The sequence below is a fragment of the Ixodes scapularis genome, unplaced genomic scaffold (assembly GCF_016920785.2).
Source record: "Ixodes scapularis isolate PalLabHiFi unplaced genomic scaffold, ASM1692078v2 PGA_scaffold12__126_contigs__length_90152505, whole genome shotgun sequence".
NCBI classification, from domain to species: Eukaryota; Metazoa; Arthropoda; class Arachnida; order Ixodida; family Ixodidae; genus Ixodes; species Ixodes scapularis.
The window spans coordinates 39,579,580-39,594,469 of NW_024609838.1; the positions used below are offsets into that span (position 1 = coordinate 39,579,580).

The 14,890-nt window shown below is 49.6% G+C and overlaps 1 protein-coding gene across 1 annotated transcript in view; it reads left to right on the plus strand.

Annotated features, from left to right (window-relative positions):
• Positions 1-546: 546 nt before the first annotated feature.
• LOC8053728 overlaps positions 547-14,890 on the plus strand; it is a 161,048-nt gene continuing 146,704 nt past the window's right edge. Inside the window, exon 1 of the mRNA XM_029976163.4 lies at positions 547-756. The gene's annotated coding sequence lies outside the window, so the exon portion shown is untranslated. The remainder of the gene's footprint in view (positions 757-14,890) is intronic.

The window sequence follows — 14,890 nt, forward strand, 5'->3', positions numbered from 1 at the left end:
TTTGGAACCGTGGATCAGCCGAATAACCCGTTTTATACATAACGTCACCGATTTGCCGTTTGAATTTTACTGCCCGCACAGTCTTCGATCTTGATACTAGCACCTCAGGACAGATGCTTCTCCGAGAGAAATGAAATGTGTACAACACACTACATAAAAAAAAAAAAGAAAACAGCAACAACAAATTTATTTGGTGTTAGTTTTTTTTGTTTGTTTTTTGTGTATTTGAGGACGCCGCCAAAAAACTCAGAAGAAAAAAAAGAAAAATAAGAAAGTACTACCTGCAGCAAAGGTGTTCGCCGAACTGGTAAATTCGGATCTTTAACCTGAGTCATATAGTCATGATCAGCGAAAGCATTCTGCCATGATATCACAAAGAGATAACACGTCATGATCAGCTGTCTGCATCACAACAAGGTGGCTTCTTTTGCGCCCATGGATGTTTGCGGGTTTTGCGCGTCGTCTGCTTCGCTTGCTCCGTCTGTAGCGCCGGCAGCGCCTCTTTTCGCGCAGCGGCGGCGCTCCGATCGTTCCATGTTTGGAGCCGGCGGCGCGAGAGGCCGCCACGGAAGATGGCGCGTGTTTCTTCTCGGTCGGTGTCGGCGAGCCCGGCAAGCGCTCAGATGTGAGCTGGTGGGAGTGTCGAGAGTGTGTGTGCTACTGTCCACGGGCTGTGTCTAATCGGCTACAAAACGCCTGGATGTTACCACCGTCGTCGCACGCTGCCAGGACATGAATCTGACGTGCAGCTAACCGGTAAGTAGGCCCTTCCCGAATCCATGCTTCTCCGGGGTGCACAAAAGAGACGACAGCCTGCAACAAGAAACAAGTTTGAGTCGGTTCAACCCTTCGCGTACCCTCCTTCGATTGGTCCTCCGGCGGAATGTGTGTACTCTGTCACTACGAGTGTCAACAGGTCAGACCTTCGCGAGCGAGCTAGACGAATGATATTTCGGTCGGCACGATTTATCTTTTGCGCGCCGGAGGTTATTTTTGGGCAGTACGGGAAGAAATTAAGTATGCCGGGTCTCGGTATCACCGGCTATTTCGGACCACCGCCGCAATTAAGTCAGGTAGTTCCGACAAACGAGCGTTGGCGACACACACGAGGATTTCTTGCTCCACTTTGCGATTTCGCGACTGACTGACCTGACTGCAACGTGCGCGTTCGATATAACAACACGAAATCCGGTCTGGTTTGTAGCGGGCGCCCGCCGGCCTGCCGGCCTGCCTGCTGTGGACCAGCCGGTCTTGAGTCGGTCCGCTGTGCCTACCAGCCGCTGAGCCGGTCTTGGACAAGTTCAGTACAGCCTTGAATCCCCGTCACAGTCCGCACTGTCGCTCCTTCCTCACTTGTAATTCGGGCGCTGATCAGAGACGAAACGTTTTCTGCATCGACACGATCTCCCCCGCATGCCACTTCGACGAACTGCATGGAGTAGCGCGGCCTTCTTGTACGTGAGTAGTGCATCTGGCGTCAGTCGTCTTCCGAGTCTGCCCGTGTGCGTGCGTGCCGTTCTTCTGGAGTATTTTGAAATCTCCGCGTCTGCCGCCCTAGAAAAAAACGAGGAATCCACCGCGAAAGAATTTCTCGCCGCCGGCTAGTCTTTGAGGACGTGTTCCCCTGTGGACGTTTCCCCCCTCTGGTACCTTCTTGAGATCCTCCGGCGAGGTCAATCTACGACTGTCTGAGCCGGATTAAGTAGTCTCTTCGTAATTTATTTACTTGCCTCGTTCCTCTCGCAGCCGCTTGTTTCTTTGTTTTTGGTCGTAGGTCTTCGAAGCCATCCTGTTCGATGCCCCCGCGTCTTGTTGGTATCTTTTTCTGGGTATCGCGAGGGGTTTCGCGCCGGAAGCCGTGGTGGCGGGAAAGAGGCAGCCGCCGAAGTTGGACCCCTATCAGTAATGCGTGTGGCTACCATTTATCCGGTCCTTCGTTTCCGGATGAGGGCTGGCTTTTCTCTGGATATCCCGATTTACGGTTTTCGGGGGCTGAGGGGTGCTGTTGAGTTCGGTCCTGCTGTCGCAGCTAATCAGGATTACCTGCAGAGCGTATCTTCTCGATAATATTTTCTTTATTTCTTTGACTGACGACCGGACGTGTCGTTGGAGTATTCGTAATCTTCTGGTGACCTGTTATTTCGAAAGGTTTATTTTCAGGCTGGACTACGTGACGGTTCTGTCTTGTTTTGAGGAAATGATGATGCTGGATAGCCGAATGTGATGCACTGTCGTGAAGTGATTTGGTCTGAAAAACTTATTTGTGACTGTCGTCTTTTTTTTTTTTTGTCGTATGTGCAGACCCTTTGAATCGACACTTTTCAAAAGGTAATCGAGCAACCTTGGCGGTCGCCATTTTTTGGGCACGAGGCATATGATGGGACCCGAGCCCACAATACAGGCTCATAGTTAATGATCAAGGAATGACGTACTCAGATAATTGGTGTAGTAGTCCCTATTTTTCGCTTAATGTCTATTCCTAGCTAACCAGGCAGAGGGCTGGCGTACGTTTACCTTGTAAATAAAAAAAGTATATAATTGTAGCCTGCGCGCGGCCACCTTTCTCTACTGGACTCTGGAACGTGTTTTGAACATGCACATCTCTCTTCTGCGGAGCATCAGACAGCTGCGCATGCGTCCACGGTGACTTGGCATTTTTTCGCCCGAGCGATAGGCACTAGAAAGGCACTGTAGAAATACTTGTAATTGGGCTAGTTATGAAGCATGGTGCAAGGCGCAGAAAAACGAACACAAGGAAGAAGACACACACAGGCGCCTGTGTGTGTGTGTGTGTGTCTTCTTCCCTGTGTCTGTTCTTTTTGCGTTTTGCACGATGTATAATGATTAAAATGGTGTGTACTGTTTTGAATTCATATTTCGAGAAAGCGCTGTACAGCATTCGAGCCTAAAATGTTCAGGAGGTTCTAGTATGAAAATACGTGAACTCGCTTGATCACGTGCTCACGCATTTTCATACCCGAACCTCCTGAACTGACGACCTCTTAAAAGGGTCAATTAGTCTCGCCGTGAGTTACGCTCCCGTCAACGAATACATCATTTTTTGAGATAAGTCGCTTCATTTGGCAGGAGGCGGGGTTTTAGGAATCGGAGGATGAAACAGTGCGCGGTTTTGAAAGCAGGGTAGAAAATCGTGACGACCTGGGGTGCAAAATAGATAATCCACAATAGGACTGAAAGAGTCAAACATCCCTGGTCGAGGGAGTGCCCGCGCTTGCTTGAGCACGTGTTGACACATTTTGGTACCAGAACCTCCTGAACCGGAGATATCCTAAAATGATGTATTCTTCTGTAGGAAAAAAAAAAAAAAAAAGAAAATTAAAACTTATGACGTAAAGGTACCCACCGGATTTCAGAAAAGTAAACACTGAAATTCATCGGCGGCCAAAGATGAGTCCGTTGCGGTTGCGCCCGTGCTAACGATGAGCGTCCGCAACCTTCAATTCATGCCATCAAGAGTGTCTTTTGAGCAGACGATAATTGGGTGCCCCAATATGGCGTCATATGAATACCAGCTCCCTACCGAAATTGTCTGCAAACTAGATTTCAGGTTTCCAACAAGAAATCCAGTTAGATTTCCTGCTCCGTAATCCAGTTAACGAAAAGTTGTACTGTTTTTTCTTCTCCTTTTTGGTAAGGAGTGGGTTATATCGTGTAGGAATAATGGTAGATGTGCATCTTGCCGTTGAAGCACGCCCATATTCTCCCAAAGGAGAACAGTAGGATGCTCGTGTGCTTCCATGCATAGCTGTCTCAGACTGTCTTAAATGGAAAGCCGTTGATGACATCGTCCGCAGTACTCTCGAACAGAGTAACCTGCATTCGGTGAACGCTCCTGCGTTCATTTAACTTCAGCAGCGTCAAGACTGTTTTTTGTTGTTGTTTTTCCCCCTCGAAACTGTCTTTTGGTCGAGTGGAAAAATAGGCTTAGTTTCAACAGCCTAGCTGTGTTTGATGGATTAGTCAAGCGCGCACGAAGAAAGGATGTCGACCAATTGATGAGCACGCACGTAAAAAAAGCTACTAACAAAAAAAAAAGTCGATGGTTGTTTGTTATTTGCGGGGCGTTTTCTGGTGAAACGGAATGCCATGCGATTTTGGGTAGCGGAAATAAATAACAGGAAAAATGTGTCTTTTTTTTTATTTTGGCTAGTTTTTTGTTTTCTTTGTTTGCATAGGCTATAGTGAAATGTGCTTAATGTTAGGTATTATTTCTTGTTCTAATACCGTGACATCTTATCTTAAACTGCCAGTGTGGGGGCCTTCGGCTTTTTCAAGCTGTCCATATGGCAGCTTTTTCTGCAGGCCGCCAGCATTTTAGCTTTTTTTATGCAAATATATTATTATTATTATTATTATTATTATTATTATTATTATTATTATTATTCTAAAACGCTCTCGAGGATGAATTTTATCAAAGTTGTTGCCATAGGAACCCTCGCTGTCGTTCGGACTCAACGCAACTGTGTGAATCGCCCAGGCTCGGTATAAACAGTAGAGGCATGGAGATGTTGGTCATTGCTACCAGTGGCCATCACCGACTCGTTATGCCTGATTCACTTGGTCCCATTCTGCTTGCGATGTTCAGTATCCACGTCGAGCATCATCGCTGCTACCGTCCACGCTTTTGCAGCCCGAGCGACGTCGCGATTGAAAATTGCGAGCGGAATCTCGTCATCTGAACAGGCTCTAGCGTCCATTCTGCGGCATTCACGCGGAATGAATAACCGCACATCACAATATTTACACAAAGTTTTGCGGTGTAAAACGGCTGGTTAGTTTCGCTGAGGCAGCTCAAGAAGCTAGACATTGCTAGGAAGACGTAGAATCCACAATTGCACAGCGAAAAAGAGCAAGGGGTGTCACACCGACGCCGACATCCCATTCCAAAGTTTTGTTGATACGGGACACGGCGCTTCTTGCCCACACCCCATCGCGCATGCGCGGAGCCAGGGGTGTGCCGCTAGGGGCGCTCCCGTTTGTTTGCAGACGTGAGTTAATGTATACGTTTAAATCGTTTTTGTTCGTTTCACAAGCGTGTATGTACACCCGTGGACAATGTGGGCCGGAACGCACAGTACGGCCCTTTTCTGCTTGTGCAACCCTTATAACCCTCCGTTACATCTCGGTCTGTCAGAGTTCCAAGACAAAGCGTTGTTTTTAGAAACAGTCTGTTTATGTGCGGGTGAGAAAAGAAAAGGGGGGGGGGGGGGGGGCTATTTTCAAGCCTGTTTTAATTTTTCGAAGCAAGGTGTACCATACTTCCTTTTACCAGAAACCGAATTTGCATGCCGATAATGGCCCCGTGGGAACCACGCGGTCTCACGTTTAAATGCTCGTCCAGGTGCGGGGACATTGCCGAAATTGATTCAGCGAAAGAGGTGTGGGCGGTTTCAGTTCTCTTCGAGACTCCAGCTGCGAAGCTGGAGTTTCTAAGCGCTATGATTCACCTGCGTGCCACCATTTCTTCGTCTCTTCAAAGCTTCAAAGAGCAATTCAAAGATGACCTCCTCCACTCACGCCTCCAACTCTTTCTCTCGCTCCCCCCCACGTCTCCTCGCCCTTTCCTCTTAATTTGAAGCGTGTCAGGCGAGTTCCATTTAGGTACGCATGCTGGAGAGCCCTTTAACGTCTCGGGCGAACGCCGATCCGCGACGATGGCTGTTCTGCCTCTCAGTGACGCCCTTTGCGTCAAGTTATTGACATAGGTTGTTGACACATTCGCGCAGGCGCACAAGAGTGGTGATAAGGCGCAACCCGATCTCGTATTGGTTGATCTGGCTCGTGGTCGTCCTTTCTAACTCACGCTAATTAAAAAAAACAACAACAACAACAACATATGTTTGCTTGAAGTTTTGTTTACTTTTCATGCATCATGTGCAACTTAGTTTCGAGGTATCAAGATCAATTGCGCGCACAAATTCATAATGACTGTTGAGTACACTAACAGTATGGCTGGGAATGATTGGAACCATTTTGAACGTTTCTTTTAGTGGCAGATGTTCCGATGAACCTTGGGCGCTTATTTGGTAGCGTTGGCTCTACTCTGCGCCACTGGTCAAAGCGTGACAAGATCCTTTGAACGTGCGCGGAGTGTTGCTCCAATCGAATAGCGTTGGAACATTCATAGCCTTCACGGTGCGAGGCAAAGCCAGCCGGTTCCCTTTGCACTGTTGAGGCTAAGGATGACCTGCGTAATTCGATTCGAGCCAGTTTGTACACCCCGAGCGAATACTGTTTCCAGCCGAGTAGCACAGCGTCCTAGCTTCAGGACCTCAAAGGGAGCTGGCATGTCATGGGTTCTCCTATACTGGGAAGACTCTTAATCAATGCATCTTCATGCATATGCAGTAAACATTAAAAAAAAAAAACACTGTATGAATGACGCAGCATTGTTCGATTCCAATCTCTGTTCGTGCACTTATTGAATCTACCCATTTCATGTAAAAATCAAGTGAGTTGATTCTTTACAGGAAATAAGACGATTCGACGAAGGTTTGGCAGTGCCCACCAGAGAAGAGTCGTGGCTCGGAACATCGCGAAGCTGCCGAGGTTTGAGTTCAACCAGGTTTGATTCTTTCGAAATTTGAGATCAAATTTCGACAAAAGCACGACTTAAGCTCGAACAATATGTGCGTGCGTGAAGATTGAGATTGAGCTGACGCCACCCGACATAGAAGCAAACTAAATAATTCAAATATTAAATATATTTGCTTTTATGTCAGGTTGTAAATTGTAAATCGTTCTTTTTTTTCCTAAACTTAAAATATACTGACTTATAATTTCTTTTTATTCTGATATTTTGTTTAGAAGTAGAGCAATGCTGTTGAAAAGTCGAACTTCCTCGATTTATACCGAACGTTCGAAAGACAGTCGAACCTCAATTTCGACCGAAGTTCGCGACTTCCCTCGCCACGACGTCACTGACCGAAAAGAGTGATGGTGCAGGCCGCAGTAACGCTTGTCCTTGAAAGATGGTGTCCGTTGTATCCAGGTGCTCCCAAAGGACATCGAACGAGTGATAAGGCGTTGTAGACATTGAGCTGCCACGAAGCGATTCGAATGGGTCATTTGGAAGAACGATCGAAGCGAGGACGAGACAATGATATAGAAGAGTCGGGACACGCGCCGACGTATCATTACTCATTAGATTTTTGCCGTCTTTAAAGTGGATTGCGTTCAGTAGTATACAGCCAAGGATAGTAGCAGGTTTGCGAGGTTGCACTTGCATTGGGTTTGAATGTTTAGTTTCTTTGGTGTTCTGGCCGCAATGACTTTGAACGAGTCTGAAGTTGCATGAACCGTTGTTTCTGTCTTCTCTACTTAGACGGAACCGTGTCGATTGGTAACTCGGTTAGGGCTGCCATTGGCTTGGAGCGAATGGCGCAGTTTCTAAGGCCCTACTTCACACTAAGCAAACAGGGAACCATCAATGCGCGCTAACATAACCATATCAGCTTTTTGTTGTTCCGAGCAATGGACGGATTGATGGTCGGATGAGTCATATGGCTGAAGACTTTAAATCGGCTGGCGGCTTGCGCCACCTGGTGACGGGTGTGCAAATTGGAGTTGGAGGAACGTCTTTGCTGCTATCATAACTGCAGCCAAAGCAAGTGCCGTCGGCTATTTCGCCTGTCCTTGTTTCCTCCGAAGTTATGTACGCCTCCAAGTGGGGAGGTGAGTTCGCGCGCACACAATACGCTTCTCGGTAAATATTCATTTTCCGCGGTAGTGTTTCTTCGCAGATATCCTTTGTAGCCGTTTTGTGATGCTGAGTCATTTAGGAAAGCTATAGGTTACTCCCAACGTGTATGTGCCGCTTGTATGAGACTCTTGTTTGTAACAGTAACTTATTCAAAAGTAAGACGAGGCTCTAGTGCTTACAGCTTCACGCCGTTTGAAGGTATTCATAGACGCGAATGCCGCTGCTGCTGATAGTGGCGTAAAAAAGTGACTCTTTGTTTTTATATTGATTTTACTTTTCTTGGACCCTAATCGTCTCGCGCAGGTGTTTGCGTAATGCTTTATCGTCTTTTAATGACCGCCGGATGGCGTTTCTTCGACGCTTGCCTAATCAGTTCCAGCTCCCTTAATTTCACATCGAGGATTCTTAATGGCCAGTGGTTGCCAATATAATAAATATACAAAGTTATGAGTTATGCTTCCATCTTCTTTTCATGCTTTTTTTTATTTTTCTATGCGCATTGACGTTTTGGCAAGGTAATTTGGGCATGGCACGCGGTGTATGGTGCTAATAATTGTGTTGTGTGTATGTTTAGGCAGCAGGAAGTTAGTCAGCCTCAATGGGGGTCTTGTATCTCGGCTGTAAATGAGAGCTTTAGCCGGTGCAGTACCGCCGCTAGCCTGGAGTCTTTAACGTGCATCATGCAGTAGTCATAAACGACTGCACGCTGATACGATTCTCCACCAGATCGAAACGGACGGGGGTGGGTAGGGAGCCAAGAATCTCCGAGTTCTGCAGCGCGAGCTTTCGCTCGAGGTGCTCCGAACTGCGGTGCATTAAAATATTCGGTCAGCGATGCATGGAATCACAAACACTTGCAATCTAATCGCACTTTTTTTTTTTTTTTTCGTTGATTACGCGGTACGCCTTTACGTTTTATATTCTCATTGGCTTTGCTCTTTCAATCTTCCCCGTTTGCGTAATCGTCCGCAACATCATCTTTTTGAGGTCGTCTTTTTGAGAAATCATTTTCAAAAGCCCTGACCCCCATAGTTTCGTGTAAGGACGTACTTGTTCGAAAGCTGGGACGTTCAAGTAAAATACAAAGTGTGCGAGGGCAGCGGCGTGTTCTTTACCTACTGGCTTAAGTCGGACACCGCATGGTTGTCGATGCCGGAATGTCGTCCTTGAAGGGCTTTCCTCGGGAGGCGGGTTTCTTCTTCTTGGCGACCGGAGCTGGTCTCTCGCCGTTGCGTGTCGGAAGGGCATCGCGTCAGCTGATTGCGCGCGAGGTTGTAAAAATCCTCCGGGCACGTTGACAAAAAATGGCTTTAATTGTGTCGTTAATTTGGCCGGGATGCCGGATTACATGATATTTCCGAGTGTATGTGCATTTGTGGATGTTTCCGACTATATATACAACGATATATAAATATATTACATGTATGTCCTTCGGGCGATGTGTGTCATTAAGCCTTCTGTAGCGGAAGTATCGCTAACCCCCCAGAAAGTGCGTTGCCATTGAGCGTCAGTGTACTTTCTACCAGATGTCATTTACCTGGTGCGTTTTTAGTTGGCCTCCTTTCCAACTTACTGTGATTCTAGTTGAATATACTTCACTGCATTCGTAATTTGACTACCCTTTTAACTCGGTACTTTTTAAGGGTAATTTCTCTAACTGGCTTCTCTGACAAGCTACTGAATTCACTTGCAATTTCTTCAACTCTTTCACTGACTACCCCTTCGACTCTTTCACTGACTACCCCTTCGACTCTTTCACTGACTACCCCTTCGACTCTTTCACTGAATACCCCTTCGACTCTTTCACTGACTACCCCTTCGACTCTTCCACTGACTACCCCTTCGCCTCTTCCCCCGACTACCTCTTCCCCCGACTACCTCTTCCCCCGACTACCTCTTCCCCCGACTACGTCTTCCCCCGACTACGTCTTCCCCCGACTACCTCTTCCACCCGACCACCTCTTCCACCCGACCACCTCTTCCACCCGACCACCTCTTCCACCCGACCACCTCTTCCACCCGACAACCTCTTCCACCCGACCACCTCTTCCACCCGACCACCTCTTCCACCCGACAACCTCTTCCACCCGACCACCCCTTCCACCCGACCACCTCTTCCACCCGACCACCTCTTCCACCCGACCACCTCTTCCACCCGACCACCTCTTCCACCCGACCACCTCTTCCACCCGACCACCTCTTCCACCCGACAACCTCTTCCACCCGACAACCCCTTCCACCCGACCACCTCTTCCACCCGACCACCTCTTCCACCCGACCACCTCTTCCACCCGACCACCTCTTCCACCCGACCACCTCTTCCACTCGACCACCTCTTCCACCCGACCACCTCTTCCACCCGACCACCTCTTCCACCCGACCACCTCTTCCACCCGACCACCTCTTCCACCCGACAACCTCTTCCACCCGACCACCTCTTCCACCCGACCACCTCTTCCACCCGACCACCTCTTCCACCCGACCACCTCTTCCACCCGACCACCTCTTCCACCCGACCACCTCTTCCACCCGACCACCTCTTCCACCCGACCACCTCTTCCACCCGACCACCCCTTCCACCCGACCACCCCTTCCACCCGACCACCCCTTCCACCCGACCACCTCTTCCACCCGACCACCTCTTCCACCCGACCACCTCTTCCACCCGACCACCTCTTCCACCCGACCACCTCTTCCACCCGACCACCTCTTCCACCCGACCACCTCTTCCACCCGACCACCTCTTCCACCCGACCACCTCTTCCACCCGACCACCTCTTCCACCCGACCACCTCTTCCACCCGACCACCTCTTCCACCCGACCACCTCTTCCACCCGACCACCTCTTCCACCCGACCACCTCTTCCACCCGACCACCTCTTCCACCCGACCACCTCTTCCACCCGACCACCTCTTCCACCCGACCACCTCTTCCACCCGACCACCTCTTCCACCCGACCACCTCTTCCACCCGACCACCTCTTCCACCCGACCACCTCTTCCACCCGACCACCTCTTCCACCCGACCACCTCTTCCACCCGACCACCTCTTCCACCCGACCACCTCTTCCACCCGACCACCTCTTCCACCCGACCACCTTTTCCACCCGACCACCTCTTCCCGCCGACCACCCCTTCCCGCCGACCACCTCTTCCCGCCGACCACCTCTTCCCGCCGACCACCTCTTCCGCCGGCCACCTCTTCCGCTGGAGGTGGGGAAGGGGATCCTCGCTATCTCTCACGGTGGCGCGCATAGTTTCTTCGCAAATTGGCTATCACGCATAGCCGTGCCTTCAAACCGTAATTTTGTCACGCACAGCACCTGGCCGAGTGAGCCACGCATTTTTATGATCTGCAAGCAATGGGACGTACAAATTACGCACCTTCGTCTTCTCGGAACCTATGTGCCGCGTGAGATTCTCCAGAACGTGGATCGTTGCAAGTGGCTCTGCGTAATGAGTCGTGACGTGTGCGGTCTCTTAAGCCACCACTCGCGACGATATTGGTGACATACGGTCACTGTTGGGTTCTGGGTGTCGCTGTATACCCTAAGAAATTCAGTGCAACTATACCTACTCGCGCAGCACTTGTGAGAGCCGTGCAGTCGTTTAGTCTACGGAGGGATGCTAAACGTGAAGCTTGGGCGAGTTTTTATGACATAATTGAAAATTTGAAACAGCGCAAAGAATGAGGAACTAAATGAAGACACAGACAGCGTGCTGTGAACCGCGAAGCAATTAAAAGGGCACAATGTACTAAAAATGGACGTTGCTGAAGTTGAAGCTGGGGCGAGTTGGTATGACATTTAAAACGGCGCAAACCAGGGACCAGATAAAGACAGACACGGCGCTGCGGCTGTCTTTCTTCATCTGATCCCTCCTCGTTTGCGCTGTTTTAAATTTCCAGCTACGGAGGGAGCTCGACCAATGTCGATTCTAAAAAGTCTAAACGTAAAAAAAGCAAAACAAACGCCCATTTGAGTTGAGACATTGAGCAAGACGTTTTAAGTGCTTAGGTCATGCCCAGTGTCATACCCCAGACTTTTTTTTCTGGTATAGACATGCGTATTTCTAGCCTCGTGATTCGCCGAGCTGCTTCCGTATAGGTTGCGGCGATTCTCTCTATCGACTGCTTCGCGAAAAGGTAGGCGCACCGGATTTCTTCGAGCGTCCACCGAGAGCAATAACCACGAAATAGTGCCTTGTTTGTCGGGCAAGTTGTAACACTTGAACGTAATCGGGAAATAACCGTTCATCTCGATCTGACAGGAAGCGGTCGCGTGCTACGCAAGACCGCGGCACGTTTTGATTTCTAGACCGTCGTCGTTGTCTCGACCCCTCCGTGGCAGCCCGCCAGCCCTTGGGCACATAAACTGACCGATATGTTTTCCTCTGTCGGAGTTTTTTTTATTTTTTTACATGAATTAGGTCGAATATGTTTTTTTTTTGTGCTCGCCCGCGAGCAATTTTTATTATATCTTTTCTGGCCCGGCTGCGCAGCAGCGCGTTGTAGTTGCACGTTTGAAGCGAAACTGGTTGGCCTCTCGCACGTGGCATTTTTCAAAGTGGCGGTGCGGGTTCCGAACTCGTCCTGTACACCGTTCACCCCCCTCAAGCTGACAGTGCGGTGGGAACTAGGCATTCGCCGCGGTTTTCACGACTTGCCCCACGCTCTCTGCGCGCGTGGGTATGGACGGGAGCGTAATCGCGGGGCGAAAAGATAGCCGTGTGATTGGTCAAACAAGTAACGTAGCGTCCACCGCACTGTCCTCTGAAGGGGTGGATGGAGTATAAGCTCGGTCGACGTTACACCGCAGAGGCTTGGAGGATTTCTCCCGCTCAACCTCTCCGAGCGGAGTTCAGCGGGTCAACAGAAAACTGCGGGGCCTCGCGTCGATGCAAGCACCACGCAAGCAACGTGCGAGAAGAGCGAAGGCTGTGCGAAGCGCCCGAACGTTCGCGAGCCACGCGTCGCTCGCGAAGCGGTTGGCGGCGTCGTGAATAATGGCGTTTTCCTTTCTCAAATATATCGTTTTGCATCCATCAAAGCCGGCAGCGTTCCACTTCTTAATGGTCGTGGAGAAGAGTAGGGCATTTCTATTTGCCTTGACTTGAAGTGCGGCGTATGAACTAGCTCAGACTATCTCAGTCAGTCTACCTGGGCCGACGAAGTGCGAACTGACGAAGTGCGAACTGACGAAGTGCGAACTGACGAAGTGCGAACTGACGAAGTGCGAACTGACGAAGTGCGAACTGACGAAGTGCGAACTGACGAAGTGCGAACTGACGAAGTGCGAACTGACGAAGTGCGAACTGACGAAGTGCGAACTGACGAAGTGCGAACTGACGAAGTGCGAACTGACGAAGTGCGAACTGACGAAGTGCGAACTGGCGAAGTGCGAACTGGCGAAGTGCGAACTGGCGAAGTGCGAACTGGCGAAGTGCGAACTGGCGAAGTGCGAACTGGCGAAGTGCGAACTGGCGAAGTGCGAACTGGCGAAGTGCGAACTGGCGAAGTGCGAACTGATCAACCAGGCGAAAACTGCTGAATCACTGGACCGTGGGCGCTTACGGAGTAGTCTGTGAAAGAAAGTGACTGCCCATATTGAGAACGTGTTCAAAAACCCAATAGACAAAGATGACAGAGTGCTAGAAGGCCCATTTTTTAATGGTTACAGTCACTTTAGAAGATAGGCCAAGGGGAAATCTTTTTTTTTATACAGTTCAGATGGCAAAAGGATGTCATAAAACAAAATGTCAAAAAAATATTTAAGAGCTATTTTAACGGTGCGAAACGTATTTGTAGTTCGAGCTCGTGGGAGCCGTGGCCACTGTAGTCACGTGGTGCTTGCGCTCTTTCGAGAACTTCCTATGGTCTCTAAAAGTTGCTCATTAATCTTCGTTCTTGAGCGCAACAAAAAACCAAGATCAGTAAGTAACTCTTTAGAGCCCAAAGGAAGCTCCTGGAAGAGCGCAAGCACCACGTGAATAGAGCCGTAACAAAAGTGGACACGGCACTCCATGCGATGAAGGCAGGCTGCAGTTAAGCTGCGATGGGCTTATGAAGCCGCTCGATGTGCAGGATGTCCCCCCCTCCCCCCCCCCCCCCCAAAAAAAAAAAAAAAAAAAGGAAGTTTTTTTTTTTTTTTTTTTTTTTTTTATTGTAATTACAAACTACGCATCGCCCAACTCATTCTCCGCGGAAAGGTAGGGCTAGAGGTCCGAACGAGATGCCGAAGTTTGTGGTCGGTTTACCTTGCTGCATACCCAACCCGGAGAAATAACACGGTTCCAAAGGTTTCAACAACAAAACTACATTTAATTAGACATGGACGATGAAGAATAGTAGCAGAAAACGAGGGAGCACCGGCGGCGCTTGAGTCCAGGCAGTGACTGCCTGTGCCCCGCTGTCGGGCAACTGGGCAGGGAACCCGCCAGGGTGCCCACCACAACCTCCACATGCTGAATCACTGAGCCACTTTCGCAAGCGCGATCGTCACACCTCCCCTTCTAGCCCACCGCATATTGGGGGGGGGGGGGGGGGTTCTGCGGACTACACCGGCGGTGCTGAACGGCTCCAGCCTTGAGGCGGCGGCGACGCAGCGCTACGGTGCACAGGTCTACCACGTGACCAGTGGCGGTTCCCGCGGGCACCAAGCAGAAATTCGTTTCGCGCCGTAAATATAGCTCTAAATTTTTTTTTCGTTGCAAATTCATTTCATGGCAACCTTTTTCCGTTCAGGCCGTTTAAAATTTTTTTTCTTCCTTTGTATATATTTTTTTAAGAAGCGCAGGGTGCGGCATATACATGTTCACGCTTATTTCTTAGTGATTCCTTCTTGGGCTTTCTTATCGGCTAAGGCTGCAACCTCATTGAGTGCTGGGTAACAATAAGATGCCCGGGACTACCACTAGCTCACGCGTCTGCAGGCTGTGGGCGACTAGCTACGCGGCAAGTAAGCGTTCTAATATGCGTCTTTGGCGCATCGGAACGGATAGAGGGACGCACTAACCAAAGGGCAATATAGAGAACGCGTGGACAACGCGTAGAGAAGGCGCGATGACGAGCCAGCCCAGCTTACGCCGTCATTGGTAGACGAATTGACGGGACTCCAGCCGAGAAGAAGCGCAGTGGAGCCACAGACTTTGGTAGATGATGCCGTGTAA